The sequence below is a fragment of the Pinus tabuliformis genome, chromosome 9, assembly GCF_031772625.1.
Source record: "Pinus tabuliformis cultivar Carrire ecotype Pingquan chromosome 9, CPIR1, whole genome shotgun sequence".
Lineage (NCBI taxonomy): Eukaryota > Viridiplantae > Streptophyta > Pinopsida > Pinales > Pinaceae > Pinus > Pinus tabuliformis.
Window position 1 is genome coordinate 1135660902 of NC_142307.1, and position 13212 is coordinate 1135674113.

The following is a 13212-nucleotide window of genomic DNA, read 5'->3' on the forward strand; positions in this document are numbered from 1 at the left end:
GCGATGACACAATCTCCCTTATCGCATCGCATTAAGAACACTTAAGAGGAGCCTGAAACCTTATTATCATGCGAGATTGAGAAATGTGATTGAAGACCCGGACCCAATTCCAAAATATGTTATAAACAAGCACTCAAGTCAGTTGCTTCAAGAAAAGGGGATTTACATAGAAAATCCTAACAAATCAGCTATGCTTTGAAACAAATAATGAGCGGCCTGCATTTCGCATCCTGCAGAAACTAAAGAAACGTTAAAGAAAGTGAAATAATCACAATGCGATAATGTGATTTGTGATATTGCATCGCAATCACAAAAGGCTAGCCACCCTAAAAATTTCTTCCTTTGCTTTTGATGCAGAGCATTAATGAGCAATAAAGCTGGGGATAAGGAACCATTAGTGGGCATTTAGTAAGGATTAATAGCATTTACGTTTGAAAGAGTTCAACATGATACGATATCTTCTCACCTGCATTCAAATAAAAATCCTTTCTTGTCACCTTTTCAAAGTTATCTACATTATTCATTCTTAGGTTCATTCTTATCTCTATATATCAAATAGCTTCTGTTTTGCTCCATTTTCAAGAAAAATCCACAAAAAGAGTCGTTGGGAGCAATGGAAAAGAGGGGCAAGGTAGCTGCGTCTGAGAAATCAGAAATGACTCATTTATTCTTTGATACTACATGCAGCAAAGACGAAGGAACCTCTACGTGGGAAACCATGTATGATTTATTAGAAGAAGAGCAACCAAGACCTCTAGTAACAAAGGCTACAGCTGATGTCATGCTTCCTTAGATGACTCCATCTTCAAGACGGCGTGCTCATTTCTGCACCGCATAGCTGCGAGACCAAAGATAATTCCGTATACATATATGATCAAGTGGATAATTGATCAGGTGGATGTCTGAGGCAGGGAATTTAAGAATATCAAGCAGGAGGTTATGGGATCCTTTTCACCAACAACCTATGACATATGTACAATTTGACAGAGCCACAAGTATTCTACAACAAACAGCTCCTTGAGAAATTTGCTAAGGAGAATGAAGACCAAGTAGATGTTACATCAACCTGGATGCAAAATGAAGGCAAGATGAAAAAGGATAAATCGGGTATGTATTCTAAAGCATCTATAGCTCCCCCTAATAGTTTTGTAGCAGCCATGCTATGTAGAATGTTCGACAAGCCTGATAGTACCAAATTTTCCCTAGAATTGTTGCCATTAATAGATGTAGCCATGAACGCAAAAATAATGAATTGGGCCCAAATTTTGTCTAATAATTTAGCAAAAGCCATAATAGAGTATAGAAGAAAGAGGAGTATCTCTTCTAGGTTTTACCCTCAATTTTTCATGAGTGCCTATATAATGGACACTATCTGTTTTGGTTCCAAATTTCCTATCATGGGATGGAAGTGGACTGTGAAAGACCCGCTTCCCATTCATATATATCATAAGAATATGTGGGAGTCTCAGTTTCACCCCCACTTTTACAGAATTTGTCAAGGGGTTATGTTGCCTATTCATAAACAGGTCTACAACAGGAATGCCCCTAGATTTTCTAGAGAAGCTTAAGTAGATATCCTACCTGTAGCCAGATGGTTTGGGGAAGATACATTTACATATGTCAGAGTATCTAGGAGCATTGCTTCACTGCATGTCCTCCCATACTATGTCCCTGATAAGTTAATGGCTAGGGAGATAGCCTACCAAACAGCGGGAGAAGGTGGGCTAAGCAAGGGATTAAAGGAACAGAAAAAGGCCATTTGGCCTAAATTTCCATTGCAATGTGGTGTGTTTGCACTGCACGATTTTGGACATGCATGCAAGGAAGCAAAGATTATGAAATCTCTAAAATTGGCTACATTTCCAGGAAGAAATATGACCCAAATGGCACCGCCAAAGACTTCACTAATATGGTGAAAGTGAAAATATTCACCCATGAGGAAGATGCATTTGATGACCTCTTCCTAAAAAAAGAGACATTTTCGAAAGTAAAGCATATGGATTCACTACCTTTTTACCCCAAATGATCTTAAGGCCTTCCACGAATACAAAGAAATGAGATTATTACAGGTCCCATTGGACCTGCTATAGATTGAACCAATAATGGAGCCAACACCCAGTGTAAGCTTAGAGGAAAGATCCAGAGAAAATTCTAAAGATAATTCTGGAGAAAAGTCCCAGGAGAAGTCTACCCATGAGTCACAGCACTCAAAGCAACAGTCCCAGAATGGGGGTAGTAAAAATAAAGAGTTCGAGAGAGACACAGTCAGAACTACAGAAAAAACAGTCGAGCAAACCTCGGTGAAGAAACAAGCTAAAATTCACTCTACCTCCACCCAGTCAGAAAAACCTCCAGTTGTTGATTTATAAAAAGAATGGGAGAATTTTAATAAAAATCTCCATACATAAGAACAAACATCTGAATTATAGACTCCACAGCACAGATCGACCCAAGAGGTTACAGTGGAGAAAATTGTAAGTACTCAAGATATAGAGCTCATTCTTGCCACCCCCACTTCTAAAATTGTTTTAAGAGTTGAGGAAATTCCTCCCTTATATGTGTTTTATAGCCATACCCATAAAGTTGTCATCAAAAGATAGAGGAAGGAAAGAAAGTTGGATGTTGCAGCTGTTACCACTCTCGACAATGAACCAATCAATATTGTCTAGAGAGATTAGCCCATGGACCCATCTGAGAACCTTATGAGATTGTCGCAATTTTCAGGAGCATATGCTATTGAAACTATTGATAAAGCAATAGAGGTTCAAATGCTGCTAAGAGAAAAAGAACAAAAGATCTTGTTGTTGGAACAACAATTAGAGAAAGAAAAATCTAACCAACAAGCAGAGTTACAAATTGCCAAACTACAATAGGAGTTTGAAAAGATGCAAATACAACATCAAGCCATCCTAGCATAGAAGGATGTGCGTATTCAAGCTATGATATAGAAATATAAAGACAGTTCGCAAATCGATCAGCTAGTAAAAGAAGCACTCAGCCTTAATGCCCGACAAATGCAAAAAAAGGAACTTTTGTGCCAAGAAATCTCGCAAGTAAATCCTTACTGCAAGATCAGCAATAAGATAACAAGCCAAGTCATCTACATGAGGCTTGAGTATGACAAAATCCATAAAATGATTTCTGACTTTATCACCTGGAAAGAATCAGAAGATGGGAGAAAAACTGATTTTCCAAAGCTGGAGGAGTCACATAAAGAAATTCTATTTGCAGACTAGGATTCTTGGCTCAAGCAAGCAGAAAGGGCAACAACGGTCGTAGCAGCAGTAGCAAACAGCATCATTGAAACCATTAATGAAAATCTACATGGCGCCAACCTAGTTGCTGAATCTATACCAGGATTTCTTCCAAACACCAATCAACTAGAGCAGCAATGGAGACAAGTAGCAAAGGAAAGGGAGGAGGTGATCAGACAAACAAGCAAGCTGAACTGGGAAGCATACTGGAAATTCTTAGTCAAGCCATATAGCCAGTGGATGACCCTGCGTTTCCTAACCACTTCCACACAGAAAATGGTGCCAGCACTGACAGATGTCGTATTTACTGGGCAATTGAAATCTACGATCGGCCAACCGACACAGCTCAAACCAATGACAGATATCTGCGATCTTAAGGATCAAATGCAAAGGAGTTAGTCACCTTGTTTTATTTCTATTTTAGTTTCATTTCGCATAATCTGAGGAAGGTCGTTTAAACCTCCTCAGCTATTTTTGTAATAATCTATTTTAGGACCTACAGTTTTAGTATTTAAACCCCTCTCATGCATTTAGAGAGGGGTCCAGAAATTTTATCAGAAACATTCTTCAAAACATGCACTTTTGTACCTTTGAGGAGGTTTTGGTAGAATGAATGGAACATGATCTATTTTCTTTTATATCTGGCATGTTCTACTGAAATTGCACTTTTGCACTCTTAGATGATGTTGGATTGGTTGGAATTAGATCGATATTGTTGAAACACATGAGCATAACTTATTACAAATGGTACTTTTATGTTGTGATTTTGTTTTATTTATGTATCATGCAATAACTTTTGTTCAATTGCTTTATGTATGAAAGTTTGAATTTTGTTTAGCATTATTGCACTTTTGTGTGGTGTTGGCTTTAATTTCCTATTGAATACGTGAACGATTCTATATGTGATATATCTCCCACAATTGTTTTGGCTAACCATTTATCCAAAACAAGTATTGTTAAATGATTTCATTTCTTATTGCAGTTGAATGATCTTTATTACCAATTTCTATAGGACATTATTGTAGATCACATATCTTGCTTTTATTCCCTGGTATAGTTATAGTTAGATAGTGTTTTAAAACTAGGATATATGCATGTGATTAATATTTTAGATTAGATTACACTTAGTTAAATCATTCCCCTCTTACATCATATATCACCCCATCAACACTACCAAAATCTCTTTTTGGGAAACTGGTCCCATTATCCCCAGTCGGAGCCACTACACCAAACGGAAAAGGAGTTGCCAACCAAGGTCCGGACCAGGTGGTTTTCCCCCATGTTGTAGCAATGATTTTCAAGGCTTCAACACCATCTCACTTGCAAGAGTACATGGTTTGTTATATAAAATATTTCCTTTGAAGAAAATGGAGATCAAACATCAAGTACAAGAGAGCCACATTCAATTAAGCTCCTCACATTGTAGGAGCCCAATTATATTCATTCAAGATCGGATGGGACTTGTCAAGTTTGTAGATTACAGAGCTTTGAAAAAACTCATTGTCAAAAACCATTATCCAATCCATGAGATTTATGATCTTCTTGATGAGATCAAGGACATAAAGTCATTTAGTAAGATTGGTTTGAAGTTAATATATAACTAGGTGGTAAATAAGTAAACTAATGTGTGAAATACAACCTTTGAGTATAAATAAGATATATTCCAATGGTTGGTCATGCCTTTTGGCTTGATTAATGCCCCAACAACATTCATGAGGATGATGGATAAGATATCATGGGCATTCATCAATTCATTTGTAGTCATATATTTATATGATATCATCATCTTCAATAAATCCCAAGAGGAACATCTAAAGCACATTCAACAAGTGTTGAGCACCCTATGGTAACAAAAATTATATGCCAATTTTGAGAAGTGCTCATTGGATATCAAAATCTAGTACCTGGGATACAACACAGATGAGGGTGGTGTGCATGTGAATCCAACTACGATCCAAGTCAAATGTCAATTGTTGGCGTTGAAGATACTAACAATCTTAATACAATCTTGGGCCTTGTTAATTTCTATCATTGGTTCATGTTGGAATTTTCTCATATCACATAGCCCCTGATCTATGTGATCAAGATGGAGCCAAAACCAAGTTTGCTTGCATTGATGCATAACAAAATGCATTTGAAGAACCAAAATAAAACCATAAGTTCACACTAGTATTCATTTCAAGACCTATGACAACCATTCAATATTAAGACAAATTCTTGAAGTTATGTTGTTGGTGCAATCCTAACTCAACGTGGACATCTAATGGCTTATTACAAGGAGACACTCTTTAATGCAGTTCATAGTTGTCCTCATGTATGATGAGGAGATGAAATGCATTGTGTGGGAATTCTCGTAGTGAAAGCGTCATATTATGGGAAATGAAACAATCTTCCACATCAATTACAAGCTCTTACCATTCATGTAGACACATATAAAGTTGTAGAACAAACACCATCATGAAGGTCAATGTACCTTAAACAATTCCACTTGAACATTTAGTACAAGACAGACAACACATTTTAACTTAGGAGATACCTCAATGATCATTCAGTTGCAGCACTAACAATAATGCTTAATTCCTATGAACATAATACTTTCAAGTGGCCCATTTTTTATGTCAACGATCTTGGCTTTACAACTACATGTCAAACATTGGGTACACATAAACAAATTTTATACTTTCACCCCTAGGATGGAATTCCATGTAATTTGGGCTAGATCTATACTTCTCTAAGCAAGCTTAAGAAGATGATTTATGAGGCCCATTATACTGAGTTGGTAAGGTGCAACATAAAGAAAACAATGAAAATAGTGCATAAGTACTTATATTGGTCAAAACTCTAACATGATGTATGCAAGTATATCAAGTTGTGAATTTCATGTTCTATTAATAAACCAACCATCAAGACGCAGGGGTTGCACTCCTTGACCTACGCCAAATAAGCCATAGAAGTTAGTCCCCATGGATTATATGTTAGGTCCACCCTCAACTAAGCATGGTGATGATTTTTAAAGTGTTTGTTGACCAATCTTTAAGATGGCTATTTTGGCACCATGTAAGAAGAGTACCATGATTGAAGTCATTGGTAAGCTCTTCTTTGTGCATGCATAGGTTCATTTAAGATACAAAATTCTATTATTTATATAGGAATAGTAAGTTCCTTAATACTTTTTGGTTCAGCACATGGTTGATGATGGACACCGATTTAACGAAACTAATTGTCTTTCACCCATAGACTAGTGGATAGATGGAGGTGTTGAAGGTGATGGAAATTCGTTAACCAAGGGGGTCTCCCTGATGTGAAGTAACAATTAGAGCTTACACCATTTGGAGTAGAAGCCCAAACAAGAAATACGGTTGGTTGTCATTGTCCTTAGGAATTTTCCTTGTCTTCCATTATTAACATAAGAGGTTATACAAACATTATTTGAAATAAGCAAGTTGACATTGTGAGGCATACAACTGCAATGTATATAAGGTATTTTCATGACAAGGAGAAAGAGAGTGAGGCTTGATAAGAAAATTTATAGTATGATCCTAAAAGACACACACAAGAGCATAAGAGGATTGCAAGTTAGTCTGCAAAGTAGTTCGCAAGAAAACCACAATCATAAAACCAAATACAACACACTTTCAACAAGATAAGTACCAAAGCCACCAAAATAGTTAAATTCCCTTAGTACATATGAAAAAAACACATACCAAAAACATCTAAAGAATAGTCCTACGATATTCATGATACATGCATGAAAATGTGTTGATTCATCAAGCCTCAATATTAAGTGGAAGTGCCAAGATATACAAGTGCATTGCTTCCACACTAGCCCCAATAGTGGAACATTAATTCACCACTTGCTCCTCCAAAGAAAGACTTGCTCTCCTATGCCAATGCTAGAGAATACAAAGTGAAAGTTCAAGTCCCAAAAGTCCATTTGCTTGAGTTACGAGGGTCTATTTATCACAAATGAGGTGACTCTCCACCTCCCATGTGACTCTTGAGCTTCTATAATTACTTTTTGAATTCTCACATGACCTTTGATCTTATATATGACTTGAGAACTCAATAGTGACTCTTCATATTCCATGTGGGACCCTTGGGCTTCCACATACTTTATATTTTCTTATTTTGGAAAATTACATAAATACATTCCACAAATGATGTGGTGGGACATTATGACATGTGTGACTCTTGAGATGACTCTTGATGATGATGTGGCATTTCCAGGCTACTCCTTTCACTACTTTCTTGGCATTTTCATGATGGATCTTGCATGTGCTTTGTCTTCACCCTCCAAGGGGTTCATTGATATGGTCTTCATGTAATCTTGATCTTTGATCTTATGTCGTAAGTTGGTGTCCCTTCATATTCTTTCTCGATGACTTCTTCATGGTTCTAGATTCACAAGTGTCTTCCAGTATGGTCTCCTTCTCTTCCTTTCAAAGCATCATCCTGTCATGTCAAGTTATAATATATACAAGTGAAATCCGCTCATGACAAGACGACATAAATCTAGAAATCTCCTAGTATACATCTCTTCATGAAATCCATTAATTGACCTAGAATTGGGTATTGGGCCAACAGGAAGGCTCAGGGATTTTGCAGTGTTCAACTCCAAACCGTAAGAGTGAAGGACTAAGGCTTGCAACTATGAAATGTGTAGCTTTGGAGGCCTGATAAGGAGGATTGCGCAGATGAGGATCACAGTGAGGCAAGCTTGCCCACTGTGACTGTGTAATGCATAGATATAAAGGGAGATTGGTTATATGGATTGCAGAGTTGTGAATTTTAGGGAAGCATATAGAGAGACTACTAGTTGCAACTATGAAATGCATAGAAAGAAACTGACTAAAAGGTTGAATTGTGAAGTTCTGGGGAGCACAAAAGTGATAGTTGAGAAAACTCACCTGATAGATGATACGATATCAACCAATAATGAGGGAACTTTCAATATTGCAATTGTGCATTGAATATCTACTAGGATTGTGCAGTCTCTTTCTATAGGGAGTGCACAATTACTATCCTCAGATATTTCAAAAGCACTATCAGCAAGGATTGTGCAGTGCTTGACTTTCTATGGTACATATTGACTGTTAGGCTTGCTTGAAAGAGATGTGCTTGTGAATTCATCGAAATCTAAGCATGTGTAAGCAAGTGACTTTTCAACTTAGAATATCATCAATCGAACATGAAGTGACTGTGAGTAGTCGAGGGATGAAATATCATATGATTACAAGTAGGATCCAAAAATCAAGTGTAAGAAAAATTTTTGAGGGTGTTTGTCGTAGCGACAACGCTTAGCGACACACTAGTAGAAATCCAGCTTCTTTGTTTAGGTTTTACCTATAAGAACAAGGTCTTAGTATTTTAGCAAGTATTGATTCACCATATATATTTGCCTCGCGTTGCTACTTATCTCGGTTAAAGATATATTCCCTTTTATTCCTTGCTCATCTTCAAACACATCAACATAATACTTGTCATACGTCAACCTTTTCGATAGGGGAGAAGGATAATAATTATATAGATATTTTAAAGGATGTTCCTCAATCTTGCTCCACTACCAGTGAGATTTTTCAGTACCCTAACGAAGTCACCTCAAGGAAACATAACCATCGCTTCACTACCAACAGGCCTATTCAGTACCCCAATGAAATTGCTTGTTTGACCTCTCTGCACAAGAATCCTTCCTCTTATTCACCCTTTATTTTATTTTCTTAAAGATGTGCTTGAAGCACTTATTGAACATTTGTAGTACATGTGGAAGAGGGATCCCAAATTATTGAGATAAAGAGAGGTTTTTCCTTGTTTGAGCGATTTGAAATATGAATGAAGTTAATATGATTGTTTAAAAAAATCTATCCTTTCCCTTCTTTACTTGTTTGACTTGACATGTTGAAACATCATTCAGTACAAGGTTGGCATAGAATGAAGACCCTAATAAAGATATGGGCCTCATAGTTTGGCCAAAGAATTTCCATCTAGAACGAATCGTATTTTCTGTCCAAACATCATTAATTTAACAGAAAATTAAAGTGAGACAAAGAAGAGGATTACACATTGCCAAGGGTTGTTCATCGTCACAATTTCCCTTTTCAAGTATTGCTGCATTATATTTTGAGCCAAGCGAGGGCATTTTCATGCAAAGTCTTATCAAATAAAAGAAATAAAGGCAAGGCATAACAAGAAGACAAAGGAAAAAGCAAAGTGAAAGTAGACCCTACTTGAAAGGAGCATGGGACACAAACCAAATGAACAAAGGAAATACGAGGACTAGATAAGGGAAAAATGCAGGGTCGTGTAATGCAAGTAGAGAGCTAAAATGTGCCTAAACCTACTCTTAACCTAACGAGCTTGAAGGATAGGGCTAAGTGTATGGAATTTCCAATGTAACCACTGTAACTGCTCCCGACCCGTAATCACAAAGATATGAGCAATTAAAAGCAATATAATGCATTGTGTGAGAGTAAAGATAACAACTTGAAATGCTTTCCCAATGAATTAAAGGTCTTACTTATCAATAAAAATGTGTGCCATACTAACTAGATTTAACCAGTCTCAGTATTTACCTTGTCTCTTGAAATAACAATCATATAAACCTTTAAGGTTTCTCAAGAAAGTACATTCATTCTTGTTTTCAATTTTTTCAAACATCAAGAACGATTGAAACTTATTAGCTGCAAAGAAGCTTGTTAGGTAAGATTGCTCCAACCATTTATCGATTGGATCTCGATCTTCAAAACAACCAATTCAAAAAGCATGAGACTTATGAGAAAATGAACTTTCAATTAACACATTTGAGCCACAAAGAGAAAATTTTGAGGGAAATTTGATATGATCTCGTCCAGAAACTTTGTCAAGATGGTGAGAACTTGACATAGCCATCAGCTTAAGCTGAAGTGTCTCAACTATCTGATAAGCACATGAACCATGAAATGATAAATCATGAAGATCATTGGGTTCAACAAAATCAATCAATGTCAAACAACTATCATCGGGTATGCTAATGGGAAAATTATTAATTGTGAGATAGTTGCTAGAACTTGTATCATGATCAGATTGGTGACTATGAGATTCTTGATTCCCCATCAGTTCCCTTTGCATCTGAGTAGACACCATGCCAACAATATGAAAGCTTAAGGTATTAAAGACAATTTCTAACATTATAAATCTGTGAAACCAATTAGGATACCAGGTTGGTGAAAGATTGGAAGCAAGGGTCAAATTCAACCAGCTATTCATATAAACACAAGGGTCTTGATTTGTTGAACGACTCAAGCATTTACTATCACTCAAGAAGAGAGAATGTGGAAAAGAGATGATTAGATCAATGACATGCACAAAAGCGATAAGAAGGTGACCAATCTTGAAAGCGTTTGACAATGAGGAATCTTCCAACCGAAAATGACCTTTGTCTTGATAATCAAGATGACAGGCTTTGAAACTATGTGTATTTGTATAATATATGTTACCAAACCTTGAGTGTGATGCAAGGGATTCATATGATAAATAATTAACCAAACCATCATATTTTACGTGATATGAGGCTCTATCTTGAGGATTAATAAAACTAGTTTGAAAACGTTGAAAGTCCAACAAGAATGAGCTCACATCCAGTGTATGAATCTTAAGGAAAAATTTATGCATGAAAATATGGATCCAAGTTAGTTTAGAGATCTTAGCGGGATTGCGATAACCTGACATAACCATCAGCAAGGGCTGAAGTGCCTTGACTTCCTGACAGGTCTCTGAACTTTCTGATGGTGGATCATCAAATTTGGGTGGCTTAGAAAAATCAACAGGTAGGTATGTACCATTTTCATCATATATCTCAATGAAAATAGTATTAATTCCACTGGTTTGATTAGACTCAATATTAAAGATATCATATTCTTGATGCGTAGAAAATTGAGATACATCAATCAGAAAACTCCCTTGATCATTTATAAGTATAACATCCTCCTCCTAACTTATGAAATTTTTTCAAATGAATAGATCACAAATAATGGATTTGAGTTTTTCATCCTCTCATTGTAGGACCACACCATCTTGTACCTGTTCGCAATCATGACTAACCTGATAAGAATCTAAAGAATTAAGAAAATTTGTTGCTCTAACAGACTTATCTAACATATTCGGGTACAAGGAATAATGTGCTAGAGTTGAGGAAAGATGAAAAGGCTTAGAAGAAGAAACTAAATCAAATTGAGCATTTAAGAACAATCGATCAGCATGCACGTTATGCTCCATGATATTATATTCATCATCGTAATGATCAAAAATAAGCATACCAATGAAACATTTAGATTGATCTTGATTTTGTTAAACAATCTATATTGAAGACTCAAAAGCCTAACATCATATTTCTTCAAATTTAATATCTGCATATGCATGAATGAAAAAAAATTCAGAATCATTTTGAATTGAAATAATATCCCATCCCATAAATGAAGATTGCAAGCTATGAGGAGTAGATCCAAAATTGATGCTTCACAAATATAAGCCTTAAAAAGAAGAAAACATATCATTTGATGTACTTGGATATCTATCACTGCATGTGTTAATGTAAATAGGGATGTCATTGTGATGGCTTTCCAAAGTCTCAACTTGAATGAAGGATTTGAAATCATTTAACAAGTTATCAAGGTCATGTTGTAGCTGCTGCAATAATCCTCCCAAAAATTTTGCCCTTTCAAAATTTTAGGACCCTTGAACCAAGTTTGTACCTTTCACTTACCTCTAGATCTCGCCTTGACATCCTGCAAATAAGCAAAGTCTCCTTGGTCCCCTCAAAAGACTGATTTTGTGAGAATTAAGGTACATTTTTAGCCTAAGTCGCAAGTCGCACAAAATGAGCTTTAATGAAGTTGAAAAAAACAACCTGCAACCTTCATTTTCAAATGTTTCTCTTTAACCAAGTGAAGGCACAAAGTCGCACCTTAGTTCGATATCCAACTCAAATTTTTACGACCTTTAGTACCTTTCAACTACGCGACTAGGTCTCCAGGTCGTAAAAAAGTGTCTTCCCCTACCTCGCAGCCCATGCGACTATGTGACCTCATCCTTGGAGGTCGCTAAGTCACGAGAGATGATGATAGAATGCCTCACAACCTATGTGACTCAGTGACCTCTTGGTCCCCACACGTACACCTTTTCTATTTAAATTGCTTGGTCTTTTGATCCATTTGTTCATTCCACTAGAGCGCTTGAGCGACAGGAAGGATGGGCAACCGAGGGAGGAACGCAAATTTTCCAAGTAGATGACCTTTCCTCTCCCTTATAATCATTATTCCTCAATTTGTCCTCCCTGTCAATGTGACCCTGTGCCTTTCATTTTTGAGAGGGTTCTATTTAGTTTTGATCACCCCTCTGAGTTAATTTATCCCTAAAACCCTCTAGCTTTTTTTCTTCCACCCAACTTTCCATTTGCCTTAGAAATCTACCTAATATCTAGTTTATTCACCCCTATTTCCCAGTGATCCAATATTTAGGATCCAGATTGGGACCAAAAGCCGCAACATGAGCCTCATTTCCTCGTTGGTCCGATCGAAGGACAAGTCGCGCTCCCAAAAAAGCACAATAGTTCTAAAGTCAAGACCTGCAACGCACACGACCTGTGCGACCCACGCAACCTGCAACCTATGTGACCCATGCAACATGTGACCTGTGTGACCTACGTGACCCTCTTGACTTGCGACCTGTACAAGCCACGTGACCTGTGACCCATTTAACTCAACTCGCTAAGTCACTGATTATGAAAATTCTTTTTGTTTGACCTCATGTGTCGAGTGACCCCCCTCTAAGCAGAAATCTAGCCCAAAATTTTCCTGTATTTTGAAGTTAAGCTAGCCGTTTTCTTCTATTTTAAATTATCCATGTTGTCTCTCTCATCGTGGGATTATTTGTTTGACATGCCAGGGACAAAGACATCGATTACATCTCTATTTCCTCTTTCTCC